Here is a 22,187-nt window from a genome sequence, read left to right as displayed (position 1 = left end):
ATTTTGAGCCAGTTCCCCTGAGCTGTGGCCCCAACCCCGGGCTGATAGACACCTCAGCTAGGGGACTGGCAGAAATGCCTGGAGGAGCAGAGCCCAGGGCCTGGCTGGATGCCGCCAGCCCCAACCTGCAGCAGGAAGCGGCACCTCCAGGTTCTCCCAGCAATCTCCACACGGGAAGAACACCACCCCTAGCAGCCAGCTAGACTCCCCAATGTCACCCTGTCCATCTCTCCTCCAAGGGCACTTGGCTATAGTTCTGTCTGAATGAATGGGGTGGGAGGAGCAGATTCCTCCATGTGGGGTTATAAGGAACCATTTATCACCTCCTTCCAGACAGAGGCTGTACAAAGCACAGATCTTTGTGGAGCACTGATCTTCTTCAGGGTCACCACTCAGATTTAGGAAGGAGGTGGCAGTTCCCCCACAGCCTCCAGTCACCCAGCATCCTGGGCTAACATACTAGACTTCCAGGTCCTCATGGTGGGTCTGAACCTCTTGTGTCCTCCCCCTACCCCCGGAAGTGTCCCTCAAAATAGCCCTATCCTCTGTTCCATTTGTTCCTAATAGTTGGCAAATATTTAATTTGATAAGGCAATCAGAACAATGTAAAAGCCCCAACATATTATTAATGGGTGATCGTTATCAACTGACTCTCTTAGAGATTTTGCTTGTCCAGAGCAAGAAGTGACTCTAGGCACTTAGGTAGGAGTCATTTACTGAAAGGTCAGACAGAGCATAGCAGAAGGAAAAAATCAGCTGCTATGGGAAGCACAGCTGAGCAGAAGTGACTTTTGGGAATGTCTTCTTGGTTATCACCCTGGTGGTTCTGGCTGCTTGGCACTGTTCCCTTGGATTTGACCTGGCTGTACTACCTGTGGATCATCTCCAACTGGCCTGGGCCTTTGGTCCTGGGCTGTAGCATTTGGCTGGAGCACAAAGTCCTGTGTCTCTCCAGTTTTCTGGAGGTGGGGAAAGACCATCCATAAATTCAGTTTCTGTAGTAGAAAGTATAGCCCTTTCTCCTATTTTAGGATTCTTCCAAAATAGGAAGAGTGTTCCATGAGGGCAACTCAAAAGAACAACTGTCCACAAAAATAATATGGTGAGTGTTTGGAAGGGCCTCCTAAGACAACTCCCTAATCCCAAAGAGTGCCCCTCTGGAGATTTCAGGCACTATGGCGGTGAATGAGGAGACTGGCCTGATGTCGTAGATAGAAGCCCTAGATGTCAGTCAAAGCTCAAGTCTTGTGATTATAGATCCATGTGCTTGCACCAGCCTCACTGAGTGCCTTGTACATAGCTGATGCTGAAGGAATATTTGTTAAATTAATGAATGAATTGTGGAGTCTCCCAGTATGTAACCACCTGCCTCAAATACATCATGAAATGAAGCAGGTTAGAATCATCAATAAATAAAATAAAATAAAATCTGAGGGCCCTGGGGTAAGAAGTTATTTCAACTCTTCCACATCTCACTCTCCTTATCTGGTAAGTTAAGAAGTTGGGTAAGTAAGTAAGTTAAGGGCTGATCTCTAAGAATTTACTTTTGAACAAACTATGAACAGAACTTTTGTCACCTGTAAGACAATTTAAAATGTTTAGAAATTTAAACACTGACTAGATAATTTGATAATATTAAGGAATGACTGTTAATTAATTATTTTTAAATTAATGTCATGGTTTGATTTTGAAGAGTGCCCTTTAATATGGATGGACCAAGAGGACATCATGCTAAGTGAAATAAGCCAGACAGAGAAAGACAACTATGACATGATATCACGTATATGTGGATTTTAAAAAACAAAACAAATTAACAAATAGCAACAACAATAAAAAGCAGAGAGGCAGACTCAAATATGGAAAACAAAGTGGTGGTTGCCTAAGGGAAGGCATTGGGGGAATGGATGAAATGGGTGAAGGGAATTAAGAGGTACAAACCTCCTGTTATAAAATAAAGAAGTCATGGTGTAAAAAGTACAGTATAGGGAATACAGTCAATAATATTGTAATATACTTATTGTGGTGAGCATTTTGTAATACATGCAATTGTTGAATCACTAGATTGTACACCTGAAACTAATTTAATATTATATGTCAACTATACTGCAATTAAAATTGAAAAAAAACAAAAGTGTTCTTGTCTTTTAAAGATACATGCTATGGCACAAAAACAGACACATAGACCAATGGAATAGAATAGAAACCCCAGAACTAGACCCACAAACGTATGGCCAACTCATCTTTGACAAAGCAGGAAAGAACATGCAATGGAAAAAAGACAGTCTCTTTAACAAATGGTGCTGGGAGAACTGGACAGCAACATGCAGAAGGTTGAAACTAGACCACTTTCTCACACCATTCACAAAAATAAACTCAAAATGGATAAAGGACCTGAATGTGAGACAGGAAACCATCAAAACCTTAGAGGAGAAAGCAGGAAAAGACCTCTCTGACCTCAGCCGTAGCAATCTCTTACTCGACACATCCCCAAAGGCAAGGGAATTAAAAGCAAAAGTGAATTACTGGGACCTTATGAAGATAAAAAGCTTCTGCACAGCAAAGGAAACAACCAACAAAACTAAAAGGCAACCAACGGAATGGGAAAAGATATTTGCCAATGACATATCGGACAAAGGGCTAGTATCCAAAATCTATAAAGAGCTCACCAAACTCCACACCCGAAAAGCAAATAACCCAGTGAAGAAATGGGCAGAAAACATGAATAGACACTTCTCTAAAGAAGACATCCGGATGGCCAACAGGCACATGAAAAGATGTTCAGCGTCGCTCCTTATCAGGGAAATACAAATCAAAACCACACTCAGGTATCACCTCACGCCAGTCAGAGTGGCCAAAATGAACAAATCAGGAGACTATAGATGCTGGCGAGGATGTGGAGAAACGGGAACCCTCTTGCACTGTTGGTGGGAATGCAAATTGGTGCAGCCGCTCTGGAAAGCAGTGTGGAGGTTCCTCAGAAAATTAAAAATAGACCTACCCTATGACCCAGCAATAGCACTGCTAGGAATTTATCCAAGGGACACAGGAGTACTGATGCATAGGGGCACTTGTACCCCAATGTTCATAGCAGCACTCTCAACAATAGCCAAATTATGGAAAGAGCCTAAATGTCCATCAACTGATGAATGGATAAAGAAATTGTGGTTTATATACACAATGGAGTACTACGTGGCAATGAGAAAAAATGAAATATGGCCTTTTGTAGCAACGTGGATGGAACTGGAGAGTGTGATGCTAAGTGAAATAAGCCATACAGAGAAAGACAGATACCATATGGTTTCACTCTTATGTGGATCCTGAGAAACTTAAGAGAAACCCATGGGGGAGGGGAACAAAAAAAAAAAAAAAAAAGAGGTTAGAGTGGGAGAGAGCCAAAGCATAAGAGACTGTTGAGAACTGAGAACAAACTAAGGGTTGAAGGGGGGTGGGAGGGAGGAGAGGGTGGGTGATGGGTACTGAGGAGGGCACGTTTTGGGATGAGCACTGGGTGTTGTATGGAAACCAATTTGACAATAAATTTCATATATAAATAAAAAAAAAAAAAAAGAAAAAAAAATAATAATAAAAAAAAAAATAAAGATACATGCTAGAATAATTTTGGATGAAATGATACAATGTCTGGGATTTGCTTTATCACGAAGTGAAGCAGGAAAGCAGGTAGGAAAATAGATTAAAAAGGCCAGGAGTTGCTCATCGTCAAGGCTTGGCAATGTGTATGTGGGGGTTGGTTGCACCGTTTTGTCTACTCTTTATATGTAATGAAATTTCCATAATGAAATGTTTTTTCAAAACTTACAATTCTCTTTTCCTACAGCCCCTGTAGTGCCCATCCCAGTCAGAGCTTGTGGTAGACCCTGGTAGCTGCTGACCCAACATCTCTTGTTCCCTGGCTCTTTCTTAAAAAAAAAAAAAAAAAAACAATTCCATCCAGGCACTCACTCTTCCACACAGCCCCTGTGACCCAAGGCAAGGTGACCCCAACCCAACCTCCAGCCCTAATTAGTCTCAGCAGATAAGAGTGAGGCCAACCTTCTCACTAGTGAGTGCTTCTGAGAGGATGAGGACTGAAGGACAGCTTTGCTAGGACTTCTGAGAAGTTTCTCCCTACTCCTAGAGGGTCACTGAAAACACTTTTCTCCTGTTGGAAGGAAGCAGGTGGCCCCAAATGTCCAGCAGCCATGCTGTATCCTAGAGGAAACCAGCCCCAAGAAGACTGAACATGCCGAACAGCAGAGCAGAGAGATGAAAAAATCCAGAGTCCCTGATAAGCACGCTGAACTGCTGGATCCGATAAGCTTGAAGTCCACCCTCTCTCTGGACTCCTCATTATACAATATAATAAATGTTCTTTTTATTTTATTTTATTTTATTTTATTTTATTTTATTTTATTTTATTTTATTTTATTTTATTTTATTTTTTTACAACCAAGAGTATTTATAAGCAAGAGAACCTTAACAGACCCAATCTCAGTGAATACTTGCCTTGACAGTGGTGGAATGGGGACCAAACTAAAGGGAGGGATTCCCCCCACAGTACAGCTACCACCATTTGGGATGCAGGAAGCAGTCAATGAAAGAGAAAAAGAAGGGTGGTGGTAGGAGGGATCTTTCAGAAGGTGGAGACATTGTTATACTCTGTACCATTTTCAGCCCAGATAGTTCTTCCTGATGTCTGGCCATCTTGCTTTGAATGACAATAACCTAAAGCTGCATAAACAAGATCAAGGGTCACCATTAGGAGAGTTGTGCCCAGTCCTTGCTGCTGTGGATTGCCTTTGAAATATGATGGCACCCATTTCTTGGCAGACATTCCTCACAGATATTATGCAAATCTACTTTTCTTGTTATGGGATGCCGAGAAGAGCCATTAGCAGAAGAGGGCGACGGAAGAGGGTATGCAGCCAGTGGAGGGCTCTGGTTTTCCCCATACATTAGAGATGGAATTGTGATCTTCTCCTTGTCTGAGTGTTCTCATCTCCTTCTCAAGTGGATTGAAATCCAGTGGACTGCACCCTTGAATGAAGCCCGAGGTTATTTATAAAACAGAAAGCGTCTCCTCAGTTTCCAGTGGGAGATGGTGTTGAATGTTTTCATCCTGTTACTCCTCACTCAGTCTCTTATTGGTTCCACTTTCCCTGCCACAGCCCCAGTGCAAATCACCACCATCTCTCACCCAACAACTGACCAAAGGGGCACAACTACCTCCCTGAATGGATTCCTGCCTCTTTCCAACTCCGTTCTTCTCACCACAGCCAGGGTGATCCTTTAAAAATGCAAGTCTGATGGGGGACCTGGGTGGCTCAGTTGGTTGAGCTTCCGACTTCAGCTCAGGTCATGATCTCACAGCTTGTGAGTTTGAGCCCCGCGTCAGGCTCGGTGCCGACAGCTCGGAGCCTGGAGCCTGCTTCAGATTCTGTGCCTCCCTCTCTCTCTGCCCCAACCCACTCGCATTCTGTCTCTGTCTCTCTCAAAAATAAATAAACATTTAAAAAAATGCAAATCTGATGGTGTGTTTTCCTTTCCTGGAACCTGTCAGTTGCATTCCACTGGCAACCAGGGTCTCCCTCCCTGTTCTCTTCACTCCAGACACGAGGACATTCTCTCACCTCAGAACTTTCCACATATGTTGATCCCCTAGGCTGGAGCTGTCTGTACTCCATCCTTCCTCATCATTTGCACACAGGCAACTCCTTTAGGTCTTATCTTAAATGTCACTTTCTTGGGGAGAAGACTTCTTACCCCCAGCCAAGCTACATACTCTTTACTTGCATCCACAGTATCTTGCCTTTCTCTTTCATAACATTCAATGTCATTGGAAATTTTGCTTAACATCTATCTTCCCCATTAGATTTTAAGCTCAAAGAGTAGAGATTTTGTCCATATTGCTTTATACTCCATCCCAAGGACCTACCACAGTATCTGGCACATAACCGACACTGTGGACACAGTGTAAGTAAACATTGGTTGGTTACCTAGCAGGTGTAATCACAGTTGAAGCCTCCCAAAAGTGTGGCCCCAATGATTCCTCCAAACCCTGTTCAGCCTCTTGAATTCATGGAGCTTCACACCTACCAAGTCCCTGCTCTAGAGGACAGAGTATGGAAAGAAACAGATGTAGACAGATCAGAGTCCAATTTGGAACCGAAAAACAATGTTGTTGCCTTACAGAGCAAATGGCTCATTAGAATTCAAGACATTCCCCTTCCAAGCACACTTGTTTCTTATTGTTTGCTCTAAAGTGTTTTGTGTGACTCAGAGATACAGACTACAGACTTGAAACAGAAAGCAAAGGCTGAGAGGAAGAAAAGCCGGAGCCATTTCCTGTTCAGTGACAGCACACACCAGGGAGGAGAGTGTCCTTGTCCTCCCCCTGCTGCTTCGGCAATAAGCAGAAGGCTTTCAAGTCCCCAGGTCAATGCTCTCTCCTGGACTACAGGCAGAGGTCTAGCAAGAGAAGCCACAGGTGTGGTGTCCAGGGGGTGGGGACGTCGGGAGGTGCCATGGGTGGGAACTGCTGGCTCCTTTCCCTTGGACACTCAAGTAGTTCAACTTCCTGAAAGGAGATGTGATGGGGTGGGGAGAATGCACTCTTCTTCCTCCACACTAGGCTGTTGAGCTTCCCTTTTCAGGATTACGTAAGCCTCATCTTCACTCTGTGCAGGTGGACACCCTCTTTTCTTCATAGCCAGCCACAACCTCTAGAAATTCATCGCCAAGAATTCCTCTGGGAAAATCATGGAGTCACTTTATCCTGGAGTTAGATGTGGAATGGCTGAGACCGTTCTGTTCAGGGAATGGGTTTAGTTGAAAGTCAAGGGAGCCCAGTGGCAGGTTCCCGGACCCAGTCAGCTGGCTAAGGCATCATGGCTTCCTATAAGTGGGCCTGGCCTCAGGGACTCTGAAAGCCTGCCATATTGGATGGAGATGGAGAAGGCCAGAAGATGGGAAGCATGGGGACAATTTTCAAAAGGTGCAGGGGTGATGATATTCAGTAGGCCTAGGCTTGAATTCAGGCCATGCAGCTGAGAGCTAGCTCTTCACTTCTTGAGGCTCAGTGTCCTATGAAAACATGGGTGTTGAAATGTATGTGGATGCCCTAACACACAGTACGCTCTAGATTCAAGAGGCAACCTGTATAATTATTACCCAGGGGTTGAGCTCAAGAACCTAACCTCCATTCCCTTCTGACTCACCATGCATCCTTCAGAGTGTTTTTTCCAACACATGAGCTGACTCCATCAGTCCTCAGTGAGGGAGATTTGGGGTCTCCCTGGGGTCCACTTCTCAAACTTTTCTGCTCTAGTGTCCCTAACAAGAGTGAATGTGTGCCTCGGAGCAACAGAGATGAAAATTCCTTTAAGTCCCTTGTTCTATTTTAAAAATTCATGTGAATTAGGGGTACCTGGCTGGCTCAGCTGGTAGAGCATGAGACTCTTGATCTCGGGGTTGTGAGTTCAAGCCCCACATTGGGTGTAGAGATCACTTAATAATAAAATCTTTTTAAAAAAAGGTCATGTGAATTTATGTATCTTAATCCATAATATAGTCCTGCTGGTTTAATATAAAAATAATGTATTCTTCAGCTATGCAAATAAAATGTACAGTTCTGGGAGGTCGCTGGGAGAAGGAGAATGCACTGACCACCCACATCTGAAACCTTGTTTCATTCTCCCCATAACTGTTTAAAATAGAGACTTTTTAAAAAGAATGAAAACGGGGCGCCTGGGTGGCGCAGTCGGTTAAGCGTCCGACTTCAGCCAGGTCACGATCTCGCGGTCCGGGAGTTCGAGCCCCGCGTCAGGTCCTGGGCTGATGGCTCAGAGCCTGGAGCCTGTTTCCGATTCTGTGTCTCCCTCTCTCTCTGCCCCTCCCCCGTTCATGCTCTGTCTCTCTCTGTCCTAAAAATAAATAAACGTTGGAAAAAAAATAATAAATTAAAAAAAAATAAAAAAATAAAAAGAATGAAAACATTACAGCCATTACAAAGCAGAATGTGAGCATTCCCCACACTGTAACTCCCTAAAAGAAACCCTTGTGAACAGTATCTGTGACACCTTTCTTTTCCTTGGCCTTGTGAGTTGTTGGACGTCCCTGCCCCCTGGAGTCTGTGAGGTGTCTCAATTGTACAGTCAATCTCAGACACCGTCCCCACCCTTTCAATGGAGAGTGGCAGCCTCCTGCCCAGAACCCATTCTGTTAACTCACTGTAAGCTTTGACCTCAAGTCAGCTCTGTCAGAAATCAAGAGAAGTGTTAGGAGGGAATCTCACTTCTTCAGACTTTTGCCTGATCTTTATTTTAGAAGTAGCTGAACCTAATGGGAATGTGTTGTCTGGCAGAGCCACAAGCTGGTAGCCAGCTCCTCAGGGGTCAGTGTGCAGAAAGAGAGGAGGTGATGTGGACTTCAGTTCAGACCCTGGTAGGGAGGGAGTGGAGCTGGATGGCGTGCTGTCTAGGACTCCTGCTTTGTAGTAGAGGGGCTGGGATTGCAAAGAAGCTACAGGCAGGTCAGTGACCTGCTTGCAGTGGGAGCTTCCAAGACTCGGGTCCTGAGGACAAAATACAAGGCAGGATTGGGATAAAGGTCTATATCCCCATGTCTGCAGGGTGTCCAGGAGCTCAAGGAGGAAGGCACTGCTTCCAGATATCCTGGCCAAAATGGCCATGAGTGGCTTTGGGGGCAGCGGTCTGCAGTGAGGGGCCAGGCAGAAGGGCCTGAGAGCAGAGATTGTTCTTTCACATAGACAAGTCTCCAGCAATACCCAGCGGGAGCCTTACAGGGGATGCCAAGGCACAGGCAATGGGCCAGTATAATTGAATGTTAATGCTTATGTGGCCTAATAAGTATTCGCATCCAGGGACATCTTGAAGAAATTCCGTTTAGGGAAGAATTCTGTCAACCAAGCATTTAATCATGGGATTTCTTTTGCCTGTATATGTTCCTAAAGACAAAAACCAAAAAAAAAAAAAAAAAAAAAACCCACAAAAAAACCCCCACAAACTGGAACTTATATGTGAAATGAATTTGCCCCTTCAAAGTGGTACTTTTGGAGCTAACGCACATTCTAGGATGCTCATGATATTTGCAGTAATCATCTTTGGGAACTGACTTCAGAGCCATCCTAAGAGTCAAACCTCAGAGTCAGCTGGTTTGATCACTCAGCTTATGCTTCAGATGTGTCTTTGAATAAGTTTTGTTTGATTCCAAAGATGAAATCCTCTATCAAGTGATTATGTTTTTTCACCAAGTCTGTTCCTCTGTAGACAGTAAATTTCTTGAACCAATGGAGCATGTCGGGCTCATCTTTGGCTGCAGGAGACCTGGCCGAGCACTTGAGAAATGCTTGATCAATATTTAGTTCTGTGCTTGTTAACTACACTCCATAGGCCTATTTCTGCCACTGTTGTGTTTTGCACACATTGCAGACACACACTGCAGACATCAAAACATTTGGGTTTTCCTCTCAGGTGGCTTTTTGTATTAAATAGTTAATATTTAATCCAGAAAAGGAAGGGTTATTCTAAATCTGCACCCACCAAAACCCACAGTAGAAATGCCTTCTGGAATGAGCATCAACAATTTAGCTTTTTCTGTTGGTTGATGTCACAGAGAACAGTCTGTCAACATTTTCCCCTATGTTGCTTTTCTTTCTGGGGGCACAGAATAAAGACGAAAAATCACAGCTCTGGGAGCAAACAGAATAGAGAGCTGGCACTCGAGGGATTGATTATGTATTCACTTATTTATTATAATTTTTTAAAAAATGGCCCAGCTGCTTCAGCTTACACAAGCTGGGCTGAAATATTTCAGTTGATAGTATTCTCATCTGGTGGTTATAATACTGTTTTTTTTAACCCTAAAAGGAGAAAATAAAAATTAAGTAAAAAAAATAATGCTTGAAACTAAGATTCAAACATTCCAGTGTTCTCAAGAAATGGCCACTGTTTTGTTCTCCCTTCCTTGTGCGTTGATCCATAGTAGCCATGTTCACCAGGGGTACACGTGGGAACCAGCTCACCTGGGAGAATTTTCCAATTATTCACATGTCCCTCATGTGACCTAGAAGGCCCAGGCCCAGACCTGTTCACTTGTACGATGCAGACCACTGATTGAGAATATGTGATCTATAGCAATCTGACCACTGCTGCTCTGTTATTTCTCTCCTGTGGTCATCATTATGCCAAATAAGTTACGTTTTGGTCAAATGATAGACTAGCTCAACTCCAGCTGTCTCAGAGAGAAGGAGGAATGTATTGGCTCATATAACTGGAAAGTCCAGGGAAAGGTTTGGCACAACATATTACTTGATTCAATTACCTAAATGGTGTCAAGATCAGGCTTCTCTTATCTCTTGGCTTGGCCCCCTAATTGGTACTTTTCTCACACAAGCTCTTTTGTGAAGGCAAGATGGCTGCCAGCTGCTCTGGCCTCATAACCTCCAACTCCATTGGAAAGTTAGCCTCTATTTATCAACTTTTGGAATGAAATTCTGTGATACGTCTCTCCTTGGTCCAAATGGGGTCCCAAGTATCTATCTCTTCTGTACCAGACAGAATTCACTCAGAATACAGAAGCCACTCTAGATATTTAAAGCAGAGAGGGATTTCATTCCAGTACTGAGTTCTTACAAAATTGGTGGATGGTCTGAAGGAGTGAGATAGATAGATGATAGATAGATAGATAGATAGGTGATAGATAGATTTATTTAGTAATAGCATTAGGGTTTATTAAGTTGTGCCTTAGCACAGGCTCTGGGACTTGCCCGTGGTGCTCTTGATGTATAAAGCCTGGATGTTCTGCCAATTCTTCTTGAGCAATGGTACCAGGAAATTGACAGCTAAGTGGATGTTGTGCCCAAGCTCATCCTCTGTCATCTTCACATGGCCGATAGCCACTGCCAGACGCCACACCATCTTCAACTGGGAATTTAATTATGGACTTCACTTCACCTACTTTGGCCATCACATTTTCACTGTGGATCAGCAAGGAAAGGAACTTGCCAGCTTTATTCAGGCCTGGGCCCAGGATTTGTGACATTGCCTCCAAACTGCTTCTGAAACCCAAGACACAACTGACCAGATGTGGAACCACTGCTTCATGGAAAGTGTCCATAAGCATGCATGCCTACAGAAAATGTGAACATCATGGGGTGCCTGGGTGGCTCAGTTGGTTAAGTGGCCGACTTTGGCTCAGGTCATGATCTCACACTCCGTGAGTTCGAGTCCCGCGTCGGGCTCTGTGCTGACAGGTCAGAGCCTGGAGCTTGCTTCGGATTCTGTGTCTCCCTCTCTCTCTGGCCCTCCCCCCATTCATGCTCTGTCTCTCTCTGTCTCAAAAATAAATAAACGTTGAAAAAATTGTTTTTAAATAAAAAAGAAAAGAAAATGTGAACATCACAGGGAAATTATCTCTTCCAAATACAGTTTGAATGGAAAATTTTGGGTAATAATTTGCATTCCTATCATTGCCTGTAGAAAAGTATAGAAAGGTGGTTTTTAGCTGTATAACTGCTACAATATGGATAACACACTGGAGGATGGTTTGAAAGGAGGAGAGTGGGAGGGTGCAAGGCTTTCCTATGCAAGGAGCCACACCCCCAGCTTCTGGGACTATCCAGGGTCAAGTACACCTGTAGTTCAGGGATTAATAGTGGGATCACATTGGTTGTCCAGAGGAAATTTATGTTATGGGTTATAGTCTGGGTTAAATTTAGTTTATATTATGCTGCTACTAGAAGGAGAGGAAAAGATGTTGGGTGACAAAACCCAAAATTGTCTCCTGCAAGGTGTATGATGCTTTATCATTACAAGTACCTTCACCTACACTGTTCCATTTGATTCTCACAAAAGCCCCATAACTCGAGGAGGATTGGGGGGGGGCGGGGTAGGGGGTGCAGTAAGGTCAAATACGGTTGTTCCCATCCTATAAAGGAGAAGTCCAGGAGATGTTTCGGAGGTTAAGAACCTGCTCAAACTAATCTCTTACAGCTGGTGAGAGGCAGCACTTGCATTCAGACCCAGTCTCCTGACTCCAATCCCATTTCCTTGGGCTACAGCAGAATGTTCTTTCTGAAACAATGGTTCCCACCCCAGCCCTCATGTGTAGAGCCTTATGCCAGGGGCCTTTAGGGAAAGCATTCCTCTGCTTTTCAACAGCTATGGCCAGATTGGAACACAAGGTCATGGAAGATGCCAATACTAGAGAAGAAGAGGGAAACTTTCACAAGTGCTTGGATGCTTTGTACTTCTCTTCATTTGGTCTTTATCTGAAGAATGAAACAGGGAGTTCACATTTGTTTGTTTAATGCTGGGTGTTCCAAGATGCTATAGTATCATTTCAAATATCTGAATTTAGGACATAGATTGGCTGTTTCTCCCAAACAGCAATATTTTTAGTATTAGCCATTCTCACATAAATGCAAAATCTTCTTTGATAATAGATCAAAGCAAATCCCTCCTCCTAGCCTTCCTTGTGGGCTGCAAAATGACTGGGTTTGCATAAACCAGATTAGAGCCTTGCAGAGCTTCCACCAGCATTACAAATGGCTCCTGGCGTCAGCACCCAGGAACCCCCCGCTGCCTTATCAGCAAGAGCTTCCTCTCCATGACTCTCAGAGATTCAGGCCACCACAGTGACAGAGATCTCAAAACTGGACTACACAGCGTCCCAGAGGCACCACATCCCAAAGAAGGGGACTTGCCTTGAGGCCAGTGGGTCAACAAGAATCTAGGGACGTGTTCCTGGGGAAGAAGAGCAAGCATCACGGCCTGCCCCCTGGAAGTTCTGCCTCGAGTTCAGACCTTGTGGGGCCCACACAGCGGCTGCATGCAAGGCATCTCCACCCCAATGGGCAATAGGGCCAACACTGTGATCAAGGACGTTCTTCCTTTTCACATGTGTGGTTGAGGCATCACACTCCTAGAATCCTCGCCATCTGTCTTAGCTCAGGCTGCTGTAACAAATTACCATAGATGGGGTGGTTTAAATAACAAAACTTACTTTGCACAGTTCTGGAAGCTGAAAGTCCAAGATCAAGGTCCTGGCAGCTTCTGTTCTGATGAGAGCCCTCTTCCTGGTTTGCAGATGGCTTTCTTCTCATATCCTCACATGCTGGAGAACAGAGAGAAAGAGCAAGCTCCTGAATCTCTTCTTATAAAAACAGTTATCACGTTTGCAAGGGCTCTACCCTCATAACTAATCACCTCCCAGATGCCATACTTCCTAATGCCATCACATTGAGGGTTAGGATTTCAACATGCAAATTTGAGAGGAACACAGATATTCAGTTTATAGCATCATCTGGCTGTAGAGAAGACTTTTGGCAGAAGCTGGTCACTCCTGAGGTCCTGGCCCAAACTGGCTAAGTTGGGCCAGTCTTTTTGTCATTCATACCAGGTCTCAGTGAAGCCTTTATGACATTTCACACAGTGAGCTGGTTAGTTCTTTTTTTCTCTCAATGCTTCATTTTAACAAAGTTAAGAAAACACTTCTGTTATAGGCTGAATTATGTCTTCTTCCAAAATACGTATGTTAATCTCCTAACCCCAGTATCATAAATATGACTATATTTGGAGATAGGGTCTTGAAAGAGGTAATCTAGTTAAAACGAGGACATTAGGGTGGGTCCTAATCCAGTATCACTGATGTCCTTATAAGAAAAGATTAGGACACAAACATGTACAAAGGGAAGATCGTGTGAGGACATAGGGAGGAGATCGCCATCTGCAAGGCAAGGAGAGAGGCCTCAGAAGGAAGGAGCCTTGCTGACCATTGATCTAGGACTTCTAGCCTCCATAATAATGAGAAAATAAATTTCTGTTGTTTAAGCTACCCAGTCTGTGGTACTTGGTTACAGTAGCCTTAGTGAACTAATATAACTTCCCTCCAGACCAGCTGGTATGATTTCCTGCCTCCGTTCTCCAGCCCTTTTCCTTGATAGCACTACTGACCATTTGTCCTCTGGATGCAGAGATGACAATGAGGCCATCACTAGTAGGTGTGTGCTTGGAGCCCTTTCCCAAGTACGACCATGGAATCATCCACTTATTCTCTCTTTCCCTGGACTCTCTCTAGGGCCAAGAAAACAATAAAGGCTTACCACATGCTTGTGGCTGGGGAACATTTCATGAAGGGGGACTTCCAGTAGTAGAGGGCCCACATGTGTTTGATGCACCTCCATTGCTACCATTCTAGCCAACTGACTCACCAAATATTTACACCTCTGTTTTCTCTCAGCATCATTGGTTTAATCCATTTGGACCCCACCTTCCTAAGTTTATTTCCAACTATGTTGTCACAACACACAGACACATGGATTGCCTGGATTGGCTTGTGTTTCCTAGACAGGTTTAGTACCTTGCCTCATGCAGACACGATGGGCTCACCCATCTGAACTGATCAGACATTATCGATGATGACAGTTGATACATTGTCTTACTTTCAGCCCTTTACGGTATAGCTTGTGTTCTTGCTACAGTGTATTTAATAAGCATTGTGAACTCTTAGGAGAATAAGGATTAACCATATTACTAGTGGTTGTATTGGGAAGGTTGCATCTCTTTCCCAGAAGTCTTATAGAACCTAGTGTTTTAGCCATCCTGGTTGCTCCATCTGCACTCGAGGCAATGGTATTTATATCTCCTGTCTCCTTAGCAATTGCCTCTTTGTGGACAAGCTTTTGCTGGGACTCTCTGTGACCTCCCCACTGTACCCAGCACAAGTCCTGACATGCACAGGGGCTCAATCAAGATATCCTATAGGAATAAATTATGCTTATTATTTAGATTAATTTGCACTTATTAGTCATTTTAATTTCAAAGTATTTCTCCCTTTTCATCCTCACAGTAACCACCAGAACAGTTAAGGAATCAGAGACATGTACCTGATGTGATTAAAAGGCTTAGGCCAGGGTGCATAAGAAATATTAGAATGCCTACTCGTCTGTATTCTTAATTTTGTAATTCAATGTATGTTTCACTGATATTATTAATGTGTTACATGGTACAGTGTATAATATAGTACATGTATGCACATGCCAACAAACAAACAAACAAACAAACAAACAAACACATTGCAGCTGCCTGCTGAAGAAGTTTCCCTAAGGAGTTGGCATTTTTAGCAATGTTTCGAGACTGAACCAAGACTAAGAACCAGACATCCCTGTCCCTCTGAGCCTCATTTCCTTACCTGTGACACAGGACCATCCACAGGTGTGGTCCTGTGACCAGGGCTCCTTCCCAGCTCTGCCAGTCCACTCTGCATGGACTTATCTAAGGGGCAGATTCCCCTGGAGCAAGAGAAGTTCCTGCCTCCTTGGACATTTTGGACTCTGGCGTGATGATGCGTGTGATGTGTTAGCCCTGCTCCTGGCCCATAGAAACCCACGTGTGATCTCTGCCATTAGTATTACTACTGAGAGAGCCTCAAATGGTCAGCACTAAATAAATGTTTGTTAAATGAACATGTGAGATGCTCTGAAGACCAAGTCCCTGCCCTGGTGCTCAAAGGATATGTGTCTTCCTTACCCTGCTCCTTGGTAAGAGGACCAGTGGAAAGCAGGACTGTAAAGTCTGTAATTTGTCCCTGTCTCCTGCTCCCTTTAGGGTCTAGGAAGGGGATGGGAGATTGAGAGTCTTTGACTTCATGAAAACCTGCAGAGATAATTCTTCATTCCTCTTTTGCCTGATGAGGTGCTGAGTTAGGGTATCCCCATGGGATTTCAGGGTAGCCCTGCCCTGCCTTAAGCCCGGATGGCAGTACAACCCTGGCCATCCCAGCCCCCAGTTCTGGGAGGCAGAACCAGAGAGTGAGAGTACTCCTGGGCCCTGGGGTCTGGGGGAAGCAGGGCCTGCTGCCTGGTGCTCCGGGGCCCCTCAGAGCAGTGCTTATTATACCCCTTCATTCCAGCTGGAGGTTTCTGGAAGGACAGCCCTTTTCTGAGAGCATGGGCAGCTACAGAAACCTGGCTTGTAGTGACATCCAGAGGTCATGGAGAGAGGCAGCTGATTGGCAAGGGAATGCATGAGGGTGGAAATATTTAAAATAAAATTTTTTTTTAATCTTTATTTATTTTTGAGAGAGAGACAGTGTGTGAGCAGGGGAGGAGCAGAGAGAGAGAGGGAGACACAGAATAGGAAGCAGGCTCCAGGCTCTAAGCTGTCAGCACAGAGCCTGACGCGGGGCTCGAACTCACGAACCGTGAGATCATGACCTGAGCTGAAGTCGGACACTTAACCGACTGAGGGTGGAAATATTTTCATCTTAATTTGGGTGAATCTACAGTTGCATTTTTAGCTGGATATCAACGAGAGCCTGGAGGCACAACATTCCCTATGGGCACATTCCCGGAGTGCAGACAAATCCCACTCAGGCTGCCAAAGAGAGGGTCCCAAGGGGAATGAGATCTGCTACAGAATAGCAGAGACATCTACAAACACACACAGCACAACCAGAGAGTCTAGAGAGCTTCCTCAGACATCAAGTGCATCACTGAGCTGGGCAGCTTGTTACAGACCCAGGTTTTGAAGCCCCGCCTCAAGGATTATGACCCTGAGGCTCTGGGGTGGTTCGAGGAAATTTGCAAATGAGCTCCTCAGGTGTTGCTGATAGGGTGATCTGTGAGCCACACTTTGGGAAACACTTTCTTAATGCCCAGAATTACAGTGATGAGAGTTTGGATTGCAAAGCCTGAGAACTAAATAATTTAGAAGCCTGACTCACTTTTTGGGGGAGGTGGGTCTATCCCCACCCAACTACTCCAGAACACTGGTTGCAGGGTGGGGAAGGCGGGGTATGGTTAAGGAGATAGAGTGCCAGGAATGAATGAAGGTGGAGATGCCAGTTTAGCAAAGGAGGTAGAGGATGCAAAGATACTTTCTGATCTTTAAATGCATACTGCTCTTTCCTCTCTCCCTTATGTGGACCACTGTGGGAGGCAGCAGGGTAAGGACCAATCAGCCAGTGAACTTACTCCTTATAGAGGCCAGGCTGGGCCAGCCTCGGTGGGGCCCTGCTATAGTGCTTCCTCCCTGCCTCCCCTGAACCTGCCAGGCCCCTCCAGCACCCCCACACCTTCTCACCTTTCCCCCACCCCATTCTACACGGGCCCACCCCACCTACCATCTTCTCCCCAGGAGAGGCCTCAGTGAACATGTTGGGCCTTGTTCTCCTCTTAAGGACAAAGGCAGGTTGGGAGAAGGCAGGAGGCCATCACTGGCTGCATCTCTACTAACTGGCTTAGGCGATGATAGCAAATGGGTTTCAGACCCTGCTTAGTAAAGCCCCACCTTGGTGGGCAGGTTTCTAGAACTCACTTCTCCCCTTTTGATCAGAGCAGCCCAGCTCACAGGTACCTCCTTTGTTTCTGCTTCCCAGCAAGACTTCTTTTGAAGACAGGCTTCTTGTGGTTTAAAGAAAAAAAATGTTTTCAACCGCAAATCTAGTGTGACTGCCTCGTTTTTCAGATAAGGAGGCCCAGAAAGTTAACTCGCCTTCCTAGTTTTCAGTTTTGATTTGGGTATTTGGAATATTTTCGTAAACGGGATCATATTTTTTATCCAAGTTCCAAAGTGGAACCAAAAGAATTATAGTGAAACAATTTTTTTTTGGAAAGCCAAATTCAGGTCAGTGACATTGGCTATGGCTAACCAGCCAGCCAGCAAAGCAAGCTGCCAGAAAGGAAGGAGGCTGCTTCCCCTCCCCCTCCCTCCTCAAGTGTGTGCAGCTGGGAACACTGGGCTGGAAGTCGGTTTGCAGAGCAACCCGGAAGGCCCTGATTTCTCATGTTCAAACTTTGCGTATCCAGAGTCTACATGTAGCCTCTAAACACTACTCTTCCAGGTGTCCCCTGGCCACTGACCAGTCCCTCCAGCGTTGGACTGTGTGAGGCAGGAAAGAGAAGAGGGAGAAACAGGAGGACACACAGATGGGCTTTGCTTCCGGCACCAACCTTCTCAGCCCACTGCTCGCCTAGCTGGCTACCTCCCGGTCTCAGTCTGCCTGAGCTGCAGGCTGGGGGGCTTAAATAACAGAAATTAATTTTCTCACAGTTCTGGAGGCTGAAAGTCCACAACCAAGGTGCTGGCAGGTTTGGTGTCACCTGAAGCCTCTCTTCTGGGTTTGCAGATGGCCGTGTGCTCGCTGTGTCCTCACATGGCCTTCTGTCTGGGCACGCACTCCTGTGGTGTCTTCTTATATGGACACCAGTACCGTTGGATTAGGGCCCCACCCTTGTGACCTCATTAAAGGTCGTATGTGCCCATCACCCTGGGCATTAAGGCTTCAGCATATGAATTCTGGGGGACCTGATCAGTTGTAATAGTCCCCTGAATCCGGCAGCAAGAATGCGTGGGGCAGAGGCTTACCCTCTCACACATCGTGTCAATCGTCACCTGACTCAGGCCCAGTACAACTCTCACTGACTTTTTCAACAGCCAACTATGGGCTGGGAACCCATGGTCCACAGAGAGCTGCTTCCTCCTGTTTTGCTCATGGAGATCTGAAATCCTCAAAACTCAGCTGGGTGCTAGGAAACGTGCCCTTGTCTGATGTGACCCACGTGGGACCTGGCTGCCCTTTGAAATTTAGGTTAAACCTGGCTCAGACTCTAATTGCATGGCCTCCTTGCAATTTCCTTGCCTTATTTTCTCCAGCTTCTCACTCCTCACTGTGACTTCTTGGCCTCAGACTGGAGCAGGAGTTTGCCCCTTTACGGTTCCCACACACATCCAGACTCACGTAGCATTTTCCCCGGTCACTTACTTTCCTGATTCCAGGCAGGGGCAGAGTGAGATTATACCAGTAGGGAACAACCTTCTGCAAACACCTCCTGTCTCCTCTCAGCCCCCCCACCTTTCCCAAAGTCCATGCTCCCCTGCCCTATTTGGCCCCTGAGAAGTGGGGTTCAGTTCTGGTGCATAGACGATGCGGTGATGTGCTACCCAGATCCTTTCAGGGCTAAGGCACACATCCCCCCATCCACATGGGGTGTTGCTTCTGAAAGTCTCAGAACTGAGCCTCTTCCCAGGAACTGCCCTTGACTCAAGGGAGCTGCCTCACCTAACAGAGCATCCCAAGCTCAAAGAGTTCTCGGTGAGGTGGGTACAAAGGCACAGCCCATCGCTGTGGGGACAGTTCTGAAGAGCTCAAGTTCCCCCCTGGAACTGGCTGCTGTCATTGCTGTGACTTCTCCCTCTGCTCAGCCAGATGCCCTCAGTCCTCACAGGTGATGATACCGAGCACACTCCCTGATAAGCTTCCTGCACTCACACCTCCATCTCAGAAACTGTCTCTGGAAAACCTGACCCAAATGCCAGGTCTGGCAGCCACAGGGGGCAGCCCCATTGTGCTGATCTGCACCTTCCTAGTCTCCCCAAAGTCTTGATAAGTCAAATTCTCTCCATTTTTTAAAATAATCATTCCCATCTTATTGACAGAGAAACCAAGACTCAGAAAGGAGGAGGCATGTGAGCCCAACCTCACCCCTTGTGTTGTGTTGCGCTCTCTCAAAAATAAATAAACGTTAAAAAAAAAAAAAAAAAGAAGCTCCCTCCTTCCCTGAAACCTAGCTACGGAGGCACCTGTTACCCCACAAATGGGTTATCCCAGCATCTTTCCCTCAAATCCAACCTCCTCCCTCCAAAAACCTTCCGATAACAGCTACCAGAAAGGTACAGCCTGAATTATGTCAGTCTTATTTGGTTAGTTAACTGGCTACCATATGGCACTGTGGGTGCCTGATGGTAAAACTAAGCCATATGGTTCTGGCTATGGGAGAGAAAAAGTCTCTCCCTTGCCCTTAATCCCATCCCCCTGTGCTTCCTTATAGGTCTGCTACATGGACACCCCTCTTTCTTTCATTTGGAAAGCCCCAATCTCCCCATCTGGTTTGGTTTGGGTTATTTTGGTTGCCGGGAGCTGAAACCCATTCTGGATGGCTCATATGATCTCAGGATATCCAATAAAACAAAACTGCCTGAGTTTAGGAAGTGTTGACTCCCAAGGGCTGCAGGAAGTGCCTCTCATGTCCCTTTCAAAGGGCAGTAATGCATGGTAGCTAAAAGTAGGAAGTCAGGAGTCAGCCTACTTAGTTTACATCATGGCTTTACTGTGGGTCATCTTGGGCACCACTTCTTTGTGTCTTGGGTTCCTCGTCTGTACAATGAGGATAATCACAGCACCCATATCCAGGGATTTTTGGAGAAATAAATGAGGTACTATCAATGTAAAGGACTTAGTACAGTGCTTGGCATATATGAAGCACCGTGGCTTCGTTATTGTCTCTTACTCATGGCTTCTCCAATTTTCTCCTTGTATCTGTTGTTATCTTGTTCTTTCTTTCCCAGCCACTCTCTGTGGGCCCTCATGACTTGGATATGTACGTGACCTGAAAATATCCACTTTATTTTCCTTTGGTTTTCAGGTCAAGGGTCCATTCCCATGGAGCATGCTTCATCTGTACCTCTTAGTTTGGGGCTCCTATGAGAAGGGATGTGACTGTCCCCAGTCATCCTTTGGAGCCTAATCATTCAAGTGAAAGGTCATTGGCAACTTAGATCAGCCCTCCTCACATCAGGTGCCCACCTCAGTGGAATCATCTGAGGCTGGGAGCATGGAGCTAACCAATGCCCTCTCCCTCAGAAGGCCCACTGGGCAGGGGCAGGCTCTAAGAGAAGGGTGTGTAGGAAGGGCAGCAATCCCCAACTCTGCTTGCTGCATCACTCTGTGAAGCTGATGCAATCTTTGACTTCCCCCATCACTATGGTTTCTCTCACCACACATGTTGAAAGAGTAATCTTTTATGATGGCTTTGCATCCTCTCTACCTCCTTAGCCCTTTGCATCAGACCGCCTTCTCTACCCACTCACCCAGAAGTAATTCCTTGAAGACCTTGCTCAGCCCTTTTTCTCCTTGAAGTGCCTGCATCATTGAACCTCCCAATCACCTCCTCTGTGAAATTTTCCCCTCTCACTTTTCAGGCTGCTAACCAGCCTTATGGTCCTCCAGCCTCACTCATCAGCTTAGCCACTTCTGCTACTTTAACGGATGCTTGGGCATCTAATCTTGTCTTAGATTGTAAGCTTCTAGAAGGCAGACACTATCTTGTACAACTTCATATTCCACAAAGGCTTCCTCACAGTAAGCATGTAACTTACATTATGAGTGTTTTAGTCAGCTTATGCTAGGTTAAGCTGTAGTAACACCCCAAAATCCTAGTGCCTGAAACCAACAAAGGTTTATTTCTTGCTCATGCTCTTTATTTCATGGCTCTTGCGGGTCAGAGCTGTAGCTGAGCTCCATCCAGCTTCATTCTACATGTCTCATCTTCTGGGGGATTGAGAGTGAAAGAATACTCCTCATTTAAAATATAAATTTGTGGATACAGAAAACAGCAAGAAACATGACAGAAACACACAGTGACTCTTGAGGCTTCTTTTTGGAACAGGCTCTGTCACTTCTACTCACAATTCACTGGCCAAAACTAGTCCACAGTCAAGTCTGATTGTCAGCAGGGTGGAGAGGTAGAAAGACATCACAAGTATTTAAAAATGAAGTCCTTTATAGAAAGAGGTTGTAGACAATTAGGGAAAATGATACAGTATTCTACAAAATGATTAAACAGTACTGTTTAAGGGAACCTTGACAGAGGGGCTTAAAGGTATTGCATAGGAGGGGTCATGGTATCCACATTTCTACACAACGAGGGATCCTTTTTAAGTTATGACTCCAATCAGAATATAAGTAATGCCTCCCATGAGAAGGGTCATAAAGCCCTTGCTCCTTTTGGCGCTGTAAATGTGTAGTCATCTCCACAGGGAAAGCACAACAACCATCAGAGTGTGCAGGTGGTAGTGATAGGAAGCTATGGAACCTACCATCCCAGGGCCATTTTTCAGAGCTTGATGGAGGAAACGGAAGCATTTTGAAGAAAACAATTGACACCTAAGTGTTTAATGGCTATGTTTGGTGTAAATGTTGAGGCTTATCACCAAGAATCTGTGGCAAGAGGCACCAGACGACAGTGGACAAGAACAACACAGGAAACCCAAAGTTGGCCTAGATCAGACCTGAGCTGTGCCTTCAGCTAGACAGATTAAGAGTTATTGCCACTTCCCTAATGAAAGGGAGCCAAAGACAATCCTGGAGGCTCTTTGGTGTAAGCATAAAGA

The 22,187-nt window shown here is 45.4% G+C and overlaps 1 long non-coding RNA gene across 1 annotated transcript; it reads right to left on the bottom strand.

Annotated features, from left to right (window-relative positions):
• Positions 1-10,704: 10,704 nt before the first annotated feature.
• On the bottom strand, positions 10,705-16,027 carry LOC147578467 (uncharacterized). The gene is made up of 2 exons (XR_015255217.1): positions 13,021-16,027; positions 10,705-11,074 (listed from the first exon to the last, which is right to left on the bottom strand). It is a non-coding gene; the product is annotated as an uncharacterized LOC147578467 (long non-coding RNA).
• Positions 16,028-22,187: the final 6,160 nt, after the last annotated feature.

Source organism: Puma concolor, chromosome C1 (assembly GCF_028749965.1).
Source record: "Puma concolor isolate L17-30 chromosome C1, mPumCon1.1.hap2, whole genome shotgun sequence".
Lineage (NCBI taxonomy): Eukaryota > Metazoa > Chordata > Mammalia > Carnivora > Felidae > Puma > Puma concolor.
The sequence above is the reverse complement of the archived record's forward strand: the minus strand, read 5'-3'. Positions and strand labels throughout refer to the sequence as shown.